Below are 19,192 nucleotides of genomic sequence, written 5' to 3' on the forward strand. Positions count from 1 at the left end.
GGACGCCTTCCTCCGTGAGACACTTTCGGGGGCTTCCTGTAGTTGACCATATTACAGGTCGCCCGATAAACATTCTCTCGCGAGTCTATCAAACTGGTATATTCCGTGAACTTGGGCTCATAGTCCTTTCGGGGTTTCTTTGAATGGTCTCCCCGGTTGGAGTTTCTTCCGCTTCGTTTGCTCCGCGATTGGCTCAAATTTCGTTCTGGGGCTTCCGCTTGCGGCTGCGGCATGCCAGGAGCGATACTACATCCGGTTTGTACTGCTCCGTACCCAGAGAAATGGGTTTGACTCGGCGTCTGAGCAGACGCGGAAGGCCCATACACACTTGGAGTGAATCGGGCTCCTGGAAACGTGAGGGCTGGTGCGGGAGCTTGCGAAGCAAAGCTCGGCGCAGTCACGGAAGGGGTTGGAGCCGGGGGAACTCCAAAGGCCTGCTGGTAGGCATCCTCAAGGTTGATGATTCCCTGAGCTTTTGACATGAATTCGGACAGTGTTTCTGCCCGTCTCCTTTGCATTTCCCCCCATAGCAGGGAGCCGACAGTAAGGCCCGATTGAAGGGCGATCAGCTTCATGTCATCGCTGACCTTGGTTTTTGCAGCAGCTTCCATCATTCTCTGAATGAAAGCTTTGAGGTTCTCAGTGGGTTGCTGCTTGATGTTGGTTAAGGAACCAACCTCCATGTCGTGGTCGCGGGCAGCAATAAACTGCCTCCTAAACACGGACTGTAGCTCCTTCCAACTGTGGATTGATCCGGGAGCTAATCTTTTCCACCAGTCCTCCGCGGACTTGGTAAGGGTGAGTGAGAAGCACATGCATTTGGCGTCCTCACTGACACGCGCCACTTGCATCATTTTATTGTATTTAGCTAGGTGGGTACGCGGGTCTGTCCTCCCATCATATAATTCTATGTGAGGCATTTTGAAGTTATCCGGGAGGGACGTTTCCGCGATCCTCCTAATACATGGTTCCGGGTCTTCCTCCTCAGAATCTGACAGGGCCCCACTTTGCTTCCGGACCAGCTTGGTCAAGGCAGCAATCTGTTCCTCGAGCCTTTTCGTATCACTTTCCGGGAGGTCACGTCCCCGGAGCTTGTCATTAATATGATTTCGGAGGTCATCTCCGCGAGGCCGGGCCTTTTCCCCTTTGGCCTTTTCATACTTGGCCTCCAACCTTCTTCTTAGGTCCACCGTGGACCAGCTATCTTCGGAGTGCGAGTTCGCAGCCCGACCGTCCTGATTGACGGAATCACTGGGGCGGTTGTTCCTTCCCCTAGGCCTGGGTGCCTTAGCACCAGGCCCTTTAGGCACAGAGTGCCCCCTTGGGGCTGAAGGACGTCTGGGCTTAGGAGCGCCAGAGACCTTCTGCGCGCGGGGGGGGCAGTCGGCCTGGTGATTCACGCCTTTAGGAGGTGCAGGGGCGTCAGCGCGCACAGGCTCTCCAACTTTTTCTTTGCCCTTGTTAGGGGCGGCTTTGGATGGTCCATCAGCGGCTGGATCCGGCATGGGGGCATCAGCACCACCTAGAACAGAGGCATCCTCGTCCGAGTCGCCTAGATCTCCGAACTTACTTTGGAGGCGTTCCATCATGCGTTGCATTCTTTCGGAGACGCGCTCCTGCTCAGCAAGCTTGGCCTTAGCGGCCACCAGTTCTTCGGCTACTTGGACCAGTTCTGGGTCCTTCTCATAGTAGCAGCCGTCCTTGTAATAACCGTCTTGGACATACTCTTCTTCGTCTTCTAAGTATGTTGTATCTTCGGTACTGACCTGATCCTGGCGGGATGTCGGGTCTTCACCTTGGTAGTCTAAGGGTTCGCTTTGCACCACATCTTCCATCACGGTATCGGGGTTGACCGTAGCATTTTTGTCAACAGCGGATTTTCTCGTAGTCACCATCTCTTTAGCACGAAGTGAATACAAAAAACGTACACAGAAAAAGAGCTGACTAACAACTTCCTACAGCTCTCAATGAAAGCACCAAAATGTTTACCGAGTTTTTCGGAAACGAATAACTAACAGAATAATAAAAAGATAAGAACTGTAGAAATACTGAAATGTAACTAAACAAGCAGTGTTTTTACGTGGTTCAGGCGTTAACAAGCCCTAGTCCACGAGTCGATGTTATTATACTTGGAAAAGATTACAGTAAGATGGCTGGTGCATAAGAACTTCACACACTCACAATGTTTCTCTCGGGTTCTCTTGAAGAAGATGAAGCTAGAGAGATTTTGGTAGAGTTTTTGCTATATGATTTGTTCGTCCCCCTTCTTGTAAAATGAAGGGGTCTTTATAGCTAGGGTTTTGGATTAGGGTTTTTCTCTACGTACATGAGTCTTAATTACACCAGCCATAAATAGGGATACAATTACTGTAGTAGCATGGCTACAAGACTCTATGTGGGTATATTTACGTGAAAGTATGGGGAACACACAAAGTCAGCCGTCTTTTCCAAGTTGTCAGCGGAACAGTAGGCGAAAAGGTACCCTTAGGCGTGCTGGGATGTGTGCGGCTTTGACCTGACGGGCGTGTCAGGCGGGATCCTGTGTCAGGCGGATATCATTCCAAATATGCCTCCTCCAGGACTCGACCGTTTGGCTTTGTTCCGTGCGAGGCACGGAACTGCTTCCGCGGAGACCACTCGAAGAGCTTCTCCTGGAAGGAGCTTCCCCGAAGGATACCCCTTCGGGAGTCCGGGAGAGTTGACGAGTTTCCGTATTGTGTTTGCTTGGAAGAGTAATCCGGACACCAAGCGGGAGAGGTGAAGCCTTTCTGTATATCCGCGAGCTCTGGTCACCTATCGTGAAAGACATCGATAATTCTGCTTCCCCGAGGCCATCAATCTAAACGCTATCCGGAAATCTGGATAACACCTATTGCAACCAAACGAACCATATGTACTAAATAATGAGTTGTTTAAATAGATAAACCTAGGACCGTTAAACGATAAAATGTCAATAACGTTAGAAATGACGTACCTTTGGCATCTTCACTTTAGTCATATTTTCAATGATATGATTCAAACAAACAGAGGCTGGGCCTTTGAGGGAACTCACCTAGGGTGACCTATCTGTTTGTGAATCTAGTCTCGAGGGCAAAATGACAAAGTGTCCATTCTCTGTGATAGGAGAAAGGGCCAAAGAACAACTAAGGCTACTATATTCAAATGTCTAGGGACAAATGAATGTTCAAGCGAGGGGTGGTTATGAGTATTTTGTCACCTTCATTGACGATTGCTCTAGAGACTCATGTAAGTACCTAAAGCATAGGAATTCTGAGAATTTGTTGAGAAGTTCAAAGAATTCATTGCTATGGATTTAAAACAAAATTAGGTAAAACATTAAAGATCTTGTGATCTAATAGGCGTGGAGGATATTTTGATAATTAGAACCAAGATCATTTAATTGAACTTGGAGAATTGTCTAAAGCAATTACCCTAGGGACTCCACAACAGAACAGTTTTGCTGAGCGACGTGAATCGTGCGCTTATGAAAATGTGTGTTCTATGATAAGCTATTCAACTCTACCAGCTTCTTACCCAGATCTTTTCTGGAGACATACTACCTAGACCGCATGAGACATTTTTTAAATGTTGTGCCATCTCAACAACGAACTGAGCAAAAAGGTAGGAAAGCTAGAACAACAAACTGAGGTTTTCTTGTGTGTTGGCTACCCTAAAGGTAGTTAGGTTGGTCTGTTTTTAAAGTCTAGAAGACAAGAAATTGTTTGGCCCTACAAACACTGATTTTCTGGAAAACGACTACATAATGAATTTCAAGCCTCATAGAAAAATAGTATTAGGCGAAAAATGATAAACTATTGTTCCATCTTCACCGACGCAACTCGATGAAAACAAGGTAGATTTTGAAACCACTAGTCCAAGTCAAAAAGTAACAGTGTCTCGTCGTAGTGGGAGGGTTTCTTGGAACCCAGTACCTATGAGACGGATGGTGAAACCCATAAGCTGGTTGGAGACATAATAAGTAACCATGATCTATTGGCCTTTAAACAGGCAATGGGTAGGTCTGAAAGGGATTTTTTGCTCGAAGACAAGTGCTAAGAAATTGAGTCTAAGTACTCTAAATTTTTCTGAGATCTTATAGATGCGACATTGATCTTTAGGCCCATGGGGTGCAAGTGGGTCTATAAAAATAAGAGAGGAGTAGATGGAAAGGTCGAGACATTTAAGGATTGACTCGTGGCAGAGAGAGAAAGTTGAGTTAGAGAATTGTTTTTCTTTGGTATCCATGTTAAATACTGGAGCCAGTTTGACGTAGTTCAAAAAGTCTACGAAATACTGGTCCATGGGAAGAAGACACCGACCTTCAAGTGCTCATCACTCCAAGCCCCATAGTCATCTTGGAGAGGGGTGCAGCTCTGCTCTCCCTCCAGTGCAGGTCAGGCAATAAGGCCATCAGCTCCCATCTCTATCCTATGACTCATCAGGATCATGTTCACTTTTCCCTGAGTCGTTATTTGGGAGACTATGTGCTCGGCCTCGAAAAATGCGTCAGGGTCGACCATGATTTCTGTCTCCACTACAGGACCGAAATGAGGTATGGGAGAGTCCAAGACGACATGCTTTCCTTTATCTATGTTCTAAGCAGACGAGATCGCGATGTTCTTCTTTGTGGGTGCCATGATTCAGATCACCTAACGACAAAGTGGCCTATTAGTAGGCGACCTAAGATGATTTCTAGCTATAGTTGTGGAGGTACAGAAGTCCAAAGGTTTAAGTGGTTTACTTTTGGGGATTTGAAAAATTAAGCGAGCTAAGCTGTGTCCTTGCCCCAACGCGTGGTCCTAGGCCACACACTTCGATTTCTTAAAATTACCTGATACTTCGGAATTCGTGTGTCAGATCCGTCAGACCCACTACTTTCCTTTTGAAAGCGGTTTAATGCAAAATCGCCTAAGGAATCGTCTCCTTTAAGCTACCTAGGATCACACCTAAAACTCCTTCGACTTACACCCCAAACAGGTATTCAAACAAATTTACCATTAGAATTTTCTTTGAATAACCAAGAAAGTTTGCCCAGTTTTATGAAAGCCATGTTTCTAAATAAGCATAATATTGTTCATTTAGCCTAAACCGAATCCTATCACCTATTTACAAAGAGATGTATCCTAAATGACATTGGGCAAATGATGTTTTTAACAGTAGAAAAAAAAATCGCTGGAAAGCAAAGAGTTGAAAAACTCAAACCAGATGAGGAAATACTTACAGTTGATATGATCGATTTAAAGAAAATGTCAATACGTCCATAGGAAACTCCTTGAAAGCTTTTGAGAATCTGAAAGGTGATGGAGGGTTTTTGAGAGAAGTTGGAGAAGAAAAGGGAAACTTTGTTTTTGAAATGGAAACTTTTTGAATGCAAATGTGGTGAGGGTTCAGGTCTGATCACCCTATTTATACGTAAACTACGAGAATTAATTTGGGCCATCTGATTGGGTTGGCTCGAGATTCGAACGCCAAGATTAAATGAACCATACTGCAGAAAAAATTTGATAGGACGTTTGTCACAGTCCTCGAAACCTGAACGGACGCCAATTGCATGTAGCCAAATGTCCAGTACTCGAGTAGTGGGCAGGCACGATTTCACATGGCAGAAGCCTAAAAGCCCCTAATGTGCATGTCAGAAAGTGATGACATCAAGCACGAGCAGGAGCTTAGGGGGCAAATTTTGTACCCTAAAATTAGCATGATTTCAATTACTCAGCTCGGATACAGCTGGTAGATATATATGTGAAAAAATAGCCAGGTAAAACATCTGGTTAACAATGATGTGAGCTGCTCGAGAATTAATCATTTATTACCCAAGATTGCAGGAGTATATTCCAATCTTTTATCAAATCATATCCCAATGTAAATGGGAATAATCTGTATTAAATGTATACCTGATTTATTCAAGCGGTTACCCAAACCTGTCTAAGAAATTCCTCTATAAATATTAGGGAAGGGGACAACCATTTTTTGTACTACTAAAATTCTGCAGAAATTGAGAGAAAAAAGCAATAACATTGTCTCGTGGACTAGGTGGATTTTAACCACTAAACCACGTAAAATTTGTGTGTGTTCGAGAGGGCTTTAATTATTTCTTTATGCTTTATAATTTGACAATAATCTACCTGTTTGATTTCTTAATCTACTGTTGGCAAAAAATCGCGTCAACATTATATGTAGATGATATCTTACTCATTAAAAATAATGTCAAGAAATTTTCTAACATAAAGAACTGGCTGGAAACAAAATTATAGATTTCGTTGTAGCAAGACGTGTTCTTGGTATCCAGATCATCAAGGATAGAAATGACTGAATTCTGGCTCTAACTCAAGCGACCTACTTGGGTGAGGTGCTTGGCCGTTACACTGTAAAAAATTATGAGAAAGGATGTTTAGCGTCTTGACATGGAATTTATTTTTCTAAGCTGCAGTCTTCACAGACTCCTCAAGAGAAAGAAAAGATGAGATGAATTGCTTATGCATTTGTAATGAGAAGTCTACAACATGATATGTTTTATGTTATGATTGGAGATCTGCTATGCATTGGGAGTGGTGAGAAAGTGTCAGTGAAACCTTAGAAATGAACAATAGATAGCGGTCAATATCTTAGATGGACTAGAGAGTATATGTCAGTTTATTTAGGTGGATCTTTGAACCTGTTAGGCTACATAAATTCATATTTTAGAGTAATGTTGATGATAAGAAGTCTACTTCTTAAAAGGGTTTTTACTCTTAGGGGTCAAGCTATTATTTGGAGAAGCAGTAGGTTATTTTCCATCTTAGTAGATGTGATTTGGAGAAGCGTTAGGCTATTTGTCATTTCAGATTCCACCTTGGAGGCTGAGTACATAGTTGCATGTTTGGCGGCTAAGGAAATAGTCAGGCTGAGGAAGTTTTATACAGATCTTGGTGTTATTCAAAAAATGGATAAACCACTTATTTTGTCTAGTTAGAATAATGAGGCAACAATGAATTCGAAAGAACCTCGAAGTCACAAAAGAGCAAAGCATATAGAGAGAAAGTACCACATTATTGGAGATGTATGGCGAGGATGTGATTTGAAGGTTGAAGATAGCATTGGAAGGCAATCTTTCATATCCCTTTACAAAAATATAAGAAGAGAGCATAATTGTGAGGCATGTAAACTGAATGGTTTTGAAAAACATGTTTGTTGATGGTAAGAACTCGTCAACTATGTTAGATCAAGAACAACGTGAGTTGTAAAAGAATTAGATTTAAATCAAATGAATTTCAAGCAAACTTTCTTATGATTTCAAGAACACAAAATGTAAATGCTGAAATTTGAGAATCGAAAATAAAGAGAATATTTGTATTCGTCAAGAATCCCTGGTTACAATACCCAATTTTTTGACCTCCTTCATAGATGAAGGAAGGTCCCTTTTATAGGTGAGCACTATTGGCTCCATATACATGGCGGTCTTGAAGGGACAAAAATACTCATCTGCAGGCCACAGGGGATCATGGAGCAAATGGTAGTGGTGCTGGAGGAGGGGTGGTCGGGTCCAATGTATCTTAGATGTCAGTAGGTAATACCCAATCTTTGTAGTACTTCATACCAAAAAATATCAGTGTGGTATGAATGTGTAGAACATGGTAGTAAAGGTTTCACCACATACTATCTTTGTACTGCCACTACTTGATTGGCGTGGGTACCTGGTTCGTACTCTGTGCTCTTTAAGACACATACGTACCTGGCCTGACATACTCCGTGCTCCGACATTCCCCTCCTATGTTACTTTGGGTCAGTTTGGCCTTGTCTTAGTAACTCCTAATATGGTGGAACGAGGCTCAGGTAATGTGCCATGCGAGATGCCACGGGGCGCGAGGTTATGGCGGGTGTGCAAGGCGACTCAACTTCGTGATGCACCAGGGGTGCACGAGGCACTTGTGGGCTTATTGGCACGCGAGGTGGGGTGGACTAGGGGTTACGACCTCAAAAGGGCCTCGCATGGGGCGAGGTGGGGCAGCTTTGTGAAGGCCTTGCGTTAGGCAGCAGGCAGGCGAGGCGAGGTGCACTAGGGGTCACGGCATCGCAAGGGCCTCGCATAGGGAGAGATTGGGCAGACTCGCGAAGGCCTCGCATGAGGCAGCAGGTGGGTGAGGCAAGGTGCACCAGGGGTTACAACCTCACAATGGCCTCACGTAGGGTGAGACGGGGCAGATTCATGAAGGCCTCGCGTGAGGCATCATGCGGGCGAGGCGAGGTGCACCAGGGGTCACAACCTAGCAAGGGCCTTGCGCGGGGCGAGACGGGGTAGCTTCGCGAAGGCCTCATGTGAGGCATGGGTCTTCTGTGGAATAAGACATGGGGTTGCTTGGCATGCCCGAGGTTACAAGGGGAAAGCCTCACCTTTTCTCTCGAGTGTTGACTGTGGCCCTCTCAGGTTCATGTCCAATTTTTGGCATTCACACTTGCCCCCCAGTCTACGAGAGGGTCTTCAGGCTCTTTGGTAGACTCCAAGGTGCGATGTTTTTGGGATGCTCGCGAGGTATTAGCTTGCTTCTTCATTTTGGCATTATAGAGAAACACACTTTAGAGTTGAGGACTATTATTAGATTTTAAGAGTGAATGTGAGCCTATCATTGTGCTCCACAGATCCCAAGGCGAGTGCTAAGCCTCCTTCTTGACCATTGATCTAGCATTGGATTCAACGGCTAAGATGATTTTGTGATTCTTATAAATAGACCTTCATCTCAAACATAATATCTACACTTTCTCTTCTTAGCTTGGTGGTGTTTGTGTCTTCACATCCTCCAAGAGGTAAGGGGTTCCATTCCTCACAAAGTCATTTTGGATTTTTTTCCTCTTTATTATTTAAATTCCTTTCTTCTATGTAAACGTCTATAGAGGTGCAAGGAGTCTAAAACAACTTTCTCCTTTATTTTTGCAAACGCATACTTTCGACCCTTTGCATTCCTTCAACAGCGATGGTGCTTTCGATCCTTTGCATTCCTTCGACTGCGACAGTGCTTTCGACCCTTTCCATTCATCCGACCACGATGGTGCTCAATTTTACCCGCTGAAGGTATACTTTCTTCCTTTCTTATGTTCAACGAGTTTAAACTAGCGTTACTCAGGATGGGTTGTCTTGGCCGAAGCTCCTCGTGAGCTAACCCACTTACATGCACTTGCTTACACATATACCCATCCTTGTACCCCGTAGTTGGTAATTTCAAGCACTTGTGTTTGGAGGTTTTGAGCATATTCCATTGTATTTTGTAGCACTATTTCCACCTACACTTACACCCCCATTAACAACAAGTCGAGGTGTCATGGCATGTGGCGGGTCGTCTAGCGTTCCTCCGGGGTCAAGTTTATAGACTTATCCTCAGACTGGGGTCCCCTTAGAAAAACCCTTACCAAGACTATGACACCTTAAGGAGGGCTCGTACATGTCACCTTGAGTGCATGGCCAAGCTCAAGCATAAAATCTGAGTGGTGGAGAGCAAGATAGATTCGGTTTTTAGCGGTGATGGAGTCCATTTCCCCTTTGACCTTAGTGACCACATTGCAAACATTAGAGTGAGCCTTTTTTATCTACAAATGGAGTTGGAGTTCATGGAGGGAAACCTCCCTCCTGAACCTCCTGCCCCATTCTCCCCCTATAGTAGCCATGAGGTCACCCCAGGTTCCCCTCAACCCTTATCTTTGATCCCCTCGTGTTAGATGCATCCACACTCAATGCCTCGGTGGAAAACTCTTGCTAGAAAGAAAAAATGGAGGGTAAAGTGCCATGTTTCGACCTCACCGTTTTCCTTGGGTTTTGCAGATATGTCAAAGATAATGCGGCGACAAGTGGCTTCCGAGAGGCCATATTCTTGTCCTCTGTTGTCGTTTACTATTGTGTCCAATGTGTCAGAAAATCGATTGCTAGAATTATCTGAAAAATATCATATTGTCAAAGAGTACAAGCTATATGTACCCTCCAACAAGTGTTGAGCCGATAATCCCCCACAGGGCTATGTGGCCATGAGCGAGCACATATTAAAGGAGGGTGGGACCATTCCCTTACACCCGTTATTTGTTATGGTCCTCAACCATTTCGACCTTGCTCCGCTCCAGCTGGCACCTAACAACTCACTGACTTTGAGTTGCCTATATATGGTGTTTGTGGAGCTTAACAATTGTGCTCCTACGACCCAAGAGGTGAAATTTATGTACGGCCTCATGCCCACCCCTAAATTCAAAGGCTTCTATTTCCTGCAAACAGCCAATTCTCAGGTCTCCCTGATAGAGGGTTCCATGTTCAACCCGGGTTCCTGGAAGCAGGATTTTTTCTTGGTCAAAGGTCCCCTTTCCGTCCGTGAACATTTTCGCTCATCCCCAAGTAATTACTTCAAGCCTTTTCCTTTTAAATTGAATTTGCTATTTTGGAACTTTTACTCATATTAATAACTAAGTTGATTGTTCATACAGCTTCAGTATCCCCAACGTTCCTGAGTTGAAGGCAGCATTAGTAGACGTCTTTCTCGATGCCAACCCTGCTAAAAAAATGGTCGCCCATCTCTTCACTGTGGCCAACCTTAACCGCTATGGTTTATCCGGGGTTTTGGAGCCCACCCTGTTGTGGCATATTTTCGAGAGAAAGAAGAAGGCGACTCTAGCCGAGCCCCACTCGGATGAGGGTGATGTGGAATGGGTGCATGGGGAGGTTTCCCTAGAATCTAGGCATCTAGCCCGGTCATCTCTATCCCCCAGAGGGTGCTTCGTTGTGCCTTCTTTCGAAGACTATGATAATCTTCCTTATGCTCCCACTGATCATGGCCCTTTGAGGCCCTCTTTTTTTGATGTTCTCGCACCTCCTCCTCCTTCGATGAGTGGGTCATCTGTCCTTGCTCATCCAGACACTGCTGATTTGGAGGGGACATCCTAAGTGGGTCGCATGGAAGCCACTTACGTGCAAAGGTATACCCGAGTGGCCGAGGGTATTCTGGAGACCTAGTGGAGAGGTCTCGAGAATTTGACTTTGGTGGAGCTTGGAGAGACTCTTGTGCACTCCACCACTTGGGTGAGTTAATGCGTCTTACATTGGTCTTTCTTTTTCTTTTTCTTTTTTTGTTTTGGGTTCTTTTTTGCTCATTTTTTTCTTTTGCTTCCTTGTAGGCCTCTATGGTGGCATAACACTTCGCATACTCGGCACAAGACCTCTCTTCATTGAATGCTGAAAGGGACTCTCTAGTGGTCAATGTTTAGGAGCTCGAGGGACAACTTACTGACACCAAGCTTAAGCTTGAGAAGGCCCTGACAAAGTGTAACGCCCTGGATAACCAAGACCGCTACACTGTGTACTTATAAAGGTGCAAGACTTGCTAATCAATTCATTAGTTTTAAAACGTGTCATTAAACATGTATGTTCTAGGGTTAAAAAGATTTTGGTCTCAAAAGTTTCATTTTATATAATTAAACTGTTATATACACGAGATCCCAAAAGAAACAGAGTTAAAAGTAGGTTTACAAACTTCCAAAAGTACATAAATAATCATTAGCCATACTAAGGCAAAATAGACAGTCTTTGGGTCTCGCATCCCTGCCTAAACCTCAACTGTGGTGGCTGAGCAGCTTGCCATGTACATTCCACTCGCTGAGCTCTCCAATCAAGGCTGATCCAACTTTCCCTTGCCTTTACCTGCACCACGTAGCACCCGTGAGCCAAGGCCCAGCAAGAAAACATGAAATGCAACACAATCAATGATATCAAACAGTAAAAATTCACCAAGCATGAGATTTCATCAAATAATCCACATAATATCATTCATCATATATTCAGAGTTATGGATGCAATCAAACACTTATAACGTTTACATCACATAATAATTAGGGCCGAAAACTTAGGCCACACCCTCTGTTTATCCCACTGACTCCAACCCGCTTAAACCGAGCTCAGTGCATATTAAGCTGTCCTCGGCTACCAGTGGCCGAGTTTCGCCCTGTGCGATAATGTAACCCTTGACACCCTTAGGCCGTTGGTTCACTAAATAGCTTGCATGGCATAATACCATCTTTTCAAGCATTCATAATAGGGAATTCTTAGTCCCGTCACACATATTCAACCAAGTGCAGTTTTCTTACCTTTGTTCTTTGCAGTAATTATCTACGAGCGACACTCCTCAGGCACGATCTGTTCCCGAGCCTAAGCATTTATCACCTAGTCACAACCAAAGTATTAGGTTTCATTAATATCCAAATATAGGTTTCCGGTTACAAAACTAACTTCCAGGAATCCAAATTCCACCAAGCACGGTGGCGGAGTCGATCCCGAGCATTCTAGACCACATTCCCATGCCTAAAATCCCTAAAAGTTAAAGTGCACAACTAACGGCTGCGGCCCTTGAACTTAGATGTGGCCCTAGCCTCAAAACAGAGCCAAGGACCACCCCTAAAAGAGGACACGTGCCGCGACCCTTGCCTTGGGCGCCACGGCGCTCACCTTTGGCCGAGCCCTCTTGGCTCATTTCCATCCTAGGGCCGCAGCACTATAGAACTGAGTCGCGGCCCTTCCCTTCGAACCCAGAATTCCCACCATTTCTAGGCTTGAAACCTTAGCCAAAACCACCCTTAAGCTTCCTACTTCAACACCCAACAATCCCAACACCTTTAGCATGACTTAAGCAAAATAATTCCACAGAAAACACAGCCTAACATACACTAGAATTCTCTTTTCAATTTCTGAAACTCAAGAGCTATAAACATCCAAACTAGCCATTCAAACCCAAATTAAAACTTCTAAATCATGAATTGAGACTTAACTCTTCTGCTGGACCACTTCACCAAGCCAAAACCAAGTTAATTCCCAAGCTTCCCTCCTTAATTCTGTCTTTAAACATCAAAACCATATTTACCTCAAAACCCAACCAAAACTCAGAATTTCTAACCACAGAAAAAGGAATTAAGTGCTTACCTTAGCCCTGATTTAGTTCTTGATTAATTCCTGAGCTAAGCCTCCGAATCCCCACCTCAATTCTCAGAAATTCCCAGCATGATTCACCAAATTCTCTATGGTTTCCTCTTTGTGTTTCCTTGGATGAGAGAGTAAAGAGATGGGCTGAGAAAGAGTCAGTCTAATATTTTTGTCTACTATTTTCTATCCTTTAGTCTAACCTTATCCTATTAAGTGAATACCGAGGCTCGGGGTCCCGAAAACGTCCCCGAGGGAAAAACGGTAAAATCCCCCAATATTCCTACCTAGACTTCCTAACCTCAAATATATCTCCATATATTTATTTTCATAACCCGATAGTCTAAATGGCTACCCGATACCTAAAACACCCCTGACTTATCCAAAGTCAGCCGCTAAGCCCCGTTGTGACCTTTTCCCCACCAACTAGCTTTAGGATCGCCTTGAGTCGTGCTCTGCAGATCTACTCACATAATAATGTGCTTCTCACATATATCACATACACTTATCACATTAAAGCCAATATAATCACACAAGCATCATTAACCATATAATCATGCATTTAAATCAATAAAGTCATGCAAACCATAATTAACCAAGTAATGCCCTCCCAGCACACTAATCAAGGCCCTTAAGCCTCATTAGTGAATTTGGGGTCATTACAACTATCCCCTCATAATGAGAATTTCGTCCTCAAAATTTACCTGAATAGCTCGGGATACTGATCCCGCATAGCTGTCTCTAACTCCCAGGTCGCTTCCTCGACCTTGCTATTTCTCCACAATACTTTCACTAACGGAATTGTCTTATTCCGTAAGACTTTATCTTTCCGATCCAAAATCTGAACTGGTCGCTCCTCATAGGACAAGTCTGTCTGCAACTATAAGTCCTCATACTTCAACACATGTGTCATATCAGAAACATACTTCCGCAACATGGAGACATGAAACACATTATGAACCCCTGATAGCGACAGTGGCAAGGCCAGCCTATAAGCCACCTGTCCAATCCTCTCTAGGATCTCTAAAGGTCCAACATAACGAGGGCTCAACTTGCCCTTCATTCCAAACCTCCTCACACCTCTCAATGGTGAAACTCATAGAAACACGTGGCCCCCAACCTGGAACTCCACGTTCCTACGCTTAGGGTCAGCGTAGCTTTTCTGTCTACTCTACGAAGCAAGCATTCTGGCTCGAATCTTCTCGATAGCCTCATTAGTCCTTTGAACCATATCTGGCCCCAAATACCTTCTCTCACCCATCTCATCCCAGTGAATGGGCAATCTGCACTTTCTTCCATATAACATCTCATAAGGAGCCACTCCAATCGCGGACTGATAACTATTGTTATATGAAAATTCGATCAATTGAAGATACTTACTCCATGAACCCTCGAATTCAATCACACATGTCCTAAGCATGACCTCCAATACCTGAATTGTCCTCTCAGATTGTCCATCAGTCTAAGGATGAAAAGATGTGCTAAACTTCAGCTAAGTCCCCATGGTTCTCTGCAGAGCTCCCCAAAACTTGGAGGTAAAGATAGGGTCTCGATCAAATACAATAGACTTTGGAACCCCATGGAGAAGAACTGTGTCCCTCACATACAGCTCTGCATACTATTCCACTGAATAAGTCGACCTCACTGGTAGAAAATGAGCTGACTTGGTGTATCTGTCTACTATCACCCACATCGAGTCATGAAGTCCAACTGTCCTGGGTAATCCTCCCACGAAATCCATCGTAATATCCTCCCACTTCCACTCTGGGATACCCAAGGGCTGAAGCAAACCCGCTGGTCACTGATGCTCAGCCTTAACCTGCTGACATGTCAAACATCTAGACACATACTCTACCACATCCTTCTTCATCCTGGGCCATCAATACAATGACCGCAGATCCTGATACATCTTCGTGGTACCTGGATGAAGTAAGTATGGCGTAGTGTGAGACTCATCCAGTATCTCTCGTCTGATCCCCTCATCTGCTGGAACACAAATCTGTCCCTGATATCGAAGCAAACCTATCTCAGAAACTGAATAACCTTTAGTTGTTCCCGCTAAGACATGCTGCCTAGCTTCCTGCAACTGCGCATCAACCGACTGACCTTCCTTGACCCGCTCTAACAGGGTCGACTACAAAGTAATGTTAGCTAACCGGCCTACCACCAGTTCTATACTTGCCCTGGCAATCTCATCAGCTAATTCCCTAGAGATCTAGGTGGAACTATACAACTGTCCTGGGCCCCTCCGGGTCAACACACCTGCCACCACGTTGGCTTTCCCAGGATGGTAAATGATGTCACAATCATAATCCTTAACCAACTCCAACCAACGTCTCTGCCTGATATTCAGATCCCTCTGGGTAAAGAAATACTTCAGACTCTTATGATCAGTGTATATCTCGCACTTCTCCCCATACAGATAGTGATGCCACACCTTCAGTGCGAAAACCACTGCTGCTAACTCCAAATCATGAGTCGGATACCCCTGTTCATATTCCTTCAGCTGCCGAGATGCATAGGCTATAACTTTCTCATTCTGCATCAGCACGCAGCCTACTCCCATCCTCATCGCTTCAACTCTTGGAAACTGTTTTCACACTTCTCTGACCAAACAAACTTCTGATTCTTCCTTGTCAACTCTGTCATCGGTAAAGAAATCTATGAGAACCCCTCTACAAACCGCCTGTAGTAACCGGCCAACCCAAAGAAGCTTCGTACCTCCGAGGCGTTCCTCGGCCTCAGGCAATTCCTAACTGCTTCCACCTTGGACGGATCCACCTTAATTCCTTCCGCCCCAACTATGTGTCCTAGGAAAGTCTCCTCTGGTAACCAACACTCACACTTCTTAAACTTAGCGTACAATTGATTCTCCCTTAACCTTTGTAGAACCTGTCGGAGATGCTACTCATGCTCTGCCTCTAAACTGGAGTATACCAAGATGTCATCGATGAAGACAATGATGAATTGATCTAAGAAGTCCTTGAACACCCTGTTCATCAAATCCATAAAAGCTATGGGGGCATTGGTCAGACCAAAAGACATAACCATGAACTCATAGTGTCCATACCGTGTCCGAAAGGTCGTCTTCGGTATATCCTCATCCTTGATCCTTAGCTGGTGATAACTAGATCGAAGATCAATCTTTGAGAACACCGTCTTTCCCTGCAGCTGATCGAAAAAGTCATCAATCCTTGGTAAAGGGTACTTATTCTTAATAGTCAACTTGTTCAATTCTCTGTAATCTATGCACATCCTCAAAGTGCCATCCTTCTTCTTAACAAACAACACTGGAGCTCCCCATGGAGAATAACTAGGCCTGATGAATCCCAAATCCAGAAGTTCTTTCAACTGTATCTTTAGCCCTTTCAGTTCTGCTGGCGCCATTATGTACGGTGTTCTAGATACTGGTATAATATAGAGTTATTTATGTGACTTTTAAACCTAATTATTCATAAAAAGAGTGATGATTTTGGTGTTTGTTTGTTAATTTTAAGTTGTTATCTATCTATATAATTAGTTGATCTAATATTGGAGTCTTGCAATGTTTTGGGTTAAAATTGAAATTAAATAACTAATCTTGTTCTAGTTTTCTGTGAAAAAAGGGAATCAAGCTATCCATGGAAGGATTGAAGAAGAAAAATTGGAAGTTTGGTTTGGAAGCAAAAGCTGAAACTTTCCAGATTGCTAAAATTCATGCTGCAGCATGCTGGAGCTCACATGCTGATGTGGAAAATTAATGGCAGCTGTGTCATTTCCTTTTAATTCGTGGCCAGGTGGCATGGGTCCATAAATGGCACCAGCTGGAGTTATTTTGGGGAGAAAAGTGGTCCAATTTAGTGGGCCTAAGTGGAGGAAAAGAAGGGGGGCTGACGAATTTTGAGGACATCTTGTTTTGTACCCTAATTTGGAGTGAAGAAGAGTACCAGCCGTATCACCTTAGACGAGCCACTGAAGGACTATCATCAGAAAAAGTACAGAAAAACAAAGAGAAAAAAAAGAGAAGTACAATTGTTGAATGGGAGCGAGAAGGACAAGGAGGATTCACACACCAACTATAACGGAATTGTCCCATTTACTCTTCTTCTTTAATTTTTGTATTTCCTAATTTATAATAGCTATTTTAGAACTCATGGATATCAATTTTCCATTTCAGATTTTGGATACTAATTTAGCTATGAGCTAAGCTTTTTGAGACTTGAATGGTTAAAGATCCCTATGTCATAGTTATTAAACATTAAATGCATATTTACATAAATTCACCATTGTTCATTCAAGTGTTGTTCATGATTATTGTTCGTTGTTGTTTGGCCAGCAATGGCAGATTATTAAGCTAGATTTAATTTTAGAAAGGTTGAATGTAGTAGTTTTTACTTGAATGATGCAAGAGCATAACCATTGTTAGGTTGTACTTAGTGAGTAGAATAGGAATATTTTACTTACCTTGCGTAACTTTTGAGAATTGGTGCTGTTATTTGTGTTCTTAAGTCTAATTTGATATAGGAATATATTTAATTGGATGGCAGAACTATATTCACGAGTTTTGGAAAAATCTGGTGAGCATATTGGGAATTCTAGTTAACTCTGGTGCGATTTGCTAAATTTAATGCTATAGCATTCTAGGCAATTTTTGACATAGGGGGATTTAGCTATTCAAGTCCAATTTTTCCATTGATAATTCTTCTTGCTGTTATTTCTCCAGAACTTGTGGTTAATTTTAAGCATATTGTAATTTTCTTCATTTTATTTTAGTTTCAACAACCACTCAATTCAGTTTCTTAAATTTCTAAATTGTAATTAATTGGTGTTTACATTGAACTTTTTAATACCAATCCCTGTGGAGACGATTCACTTATCATTATATTACTAGTGTTGGACTGTGTACACTTGCACATATAATTTTCACAACAAGTTTTTGGCGCTGTTGCTGGGGATTGAAATTAAAAATTTGTGTAATATCAATTATTTTGCAATTTATTTTTCTGTGTTGTTCTAATCTCGCTTGCTCTATTTTGTGAATTTTCAGGAATACTCTGGTGCATGAACGAGCAAGAAGACCTTGAACTAGCTCCTATTGACCCCAAAATTGAACGAACTTTTAGAAGAAGAAGAAGAAGAAGGGAACAAAGGGGTCAAAATCGTTTCAATATGGCTGATGAGATTGAAGGGGTTGGGGATGCCCATAATATTGCTAATGCCATTGCTTTGGCCGATGATAGAGAGGGGGCCATAAGGGAGTATGTTGCCCCTATGTTTAATGAGCTAAATCCGAGCATTATGAGGCTCGAAATCCAAGCAGCCCAATTCAAGTTAAAGCCTGTCATGTTCCAAATGCTCCAAACGGTTGGTCAATTTAGTGGGCTACCAATGGAAGATCCTCACCTCTACCTTCGTTCATTTTTTGAGGTGAGTGATTCTTTCAAGCTACAAGGAGTGAGTGAAGAGGCCCTAAGGTTGAAGTTGTTCCCGTTCTCTTTGAGGGATCGAGCTAGAGCTTGGCTCAACACCCTTCCTCCCGACTCAGTGACTACATGGAATGAGTTGGCTGAAAAATTCTTGATGAAGTACTTTCCTCCTACCAAGAATGCCAAGTTTCGCAATGAAATCATGTATTTTCAGCAGCTAGAAGATGAATCCTTTTGTGAAGCTTGGGAGAGATTTAAAGAATTGTTGAGGAAGTGCCCGCACCACGAGATTCCGCATTGTATACAAATGGAAGCATTCTATAATGGGCTCAATTCTTCCACTCGCATGGTGTTGGATGCTTCAGCTAATGGGGCTATTCTCTCTATGTCCTACAATGAATCCTATGAGATTTTGGAAAGGATTGCTAGCAACAATTATCAATGGTCCAATGCTAGAGCCTCAACAAGTCGAAAAGTAGCGGGTGTACTTGAAGTTGATGCATTGACCGCTTTGACTGCTCAAGTTTCATCAATGACTAACCTTCTCAAGAACATGAGTTTGGGGGGAATGGTACAACCAGCTGCTATGGGACAAGTTGCCAATGTGTCTTGTGTCTATTGTGGAGATGGGCACACTTTTGAGAGTTGTCCTTCAAATCCCGCCTCGGGTTGCTATGTGGAGAATCAAAATGCCAACCGTAACAGCCCATATTCAAACTCTTACAATCCGGGGTGGAGCAACATCCAAATTTCTCATGGGGGGGCCAAGGAGCTAGTTCAAGTGGAGCACCAATTCAAGGCAAGCCAACATATCCGCCGGGGTTTTCTCAACAACCACCAAGAGTGCAACAACCTCCTTCGCCTCAAGTAT

The 19,192-nt window shown here is 43.4% G+C and overlaps 1 non-coding gene across 1 annotated transcript; it reads right to left on the bottom strand.

Annotated features, from left to right (window-relative positions):
* Nucleotides 1–18,506: 18,506 nt before the first annotated feature.
* On the bottom strand, nucleotides 18,507–18,612 carry LOC133827808 (small nucleolar RNA R71). Its single transcript, XR_009890458.1, has one exon. It is a non-coding gene; the product is annotated as a small nucleolar RNA R71 (small nucleolar RNA).
* Between the last annotated feature and the right edge of the window lie 580 nt (nucleotides 18,613–19,192).

This window comes from Humulus lupulus, chromosome 3 (genome assembly GCF_963169125.1).
Source record: "Humulus lupulus chromosome 3, drHumLupu1.1, whole genome shotgun sequence".
Taxonomy (NCBI): Eukaryota; Viridiplantae; Streptophyta; class Magnoliopsida; order Rosales; family Cannabaceae; genus Humulus; species Humulus lupulus.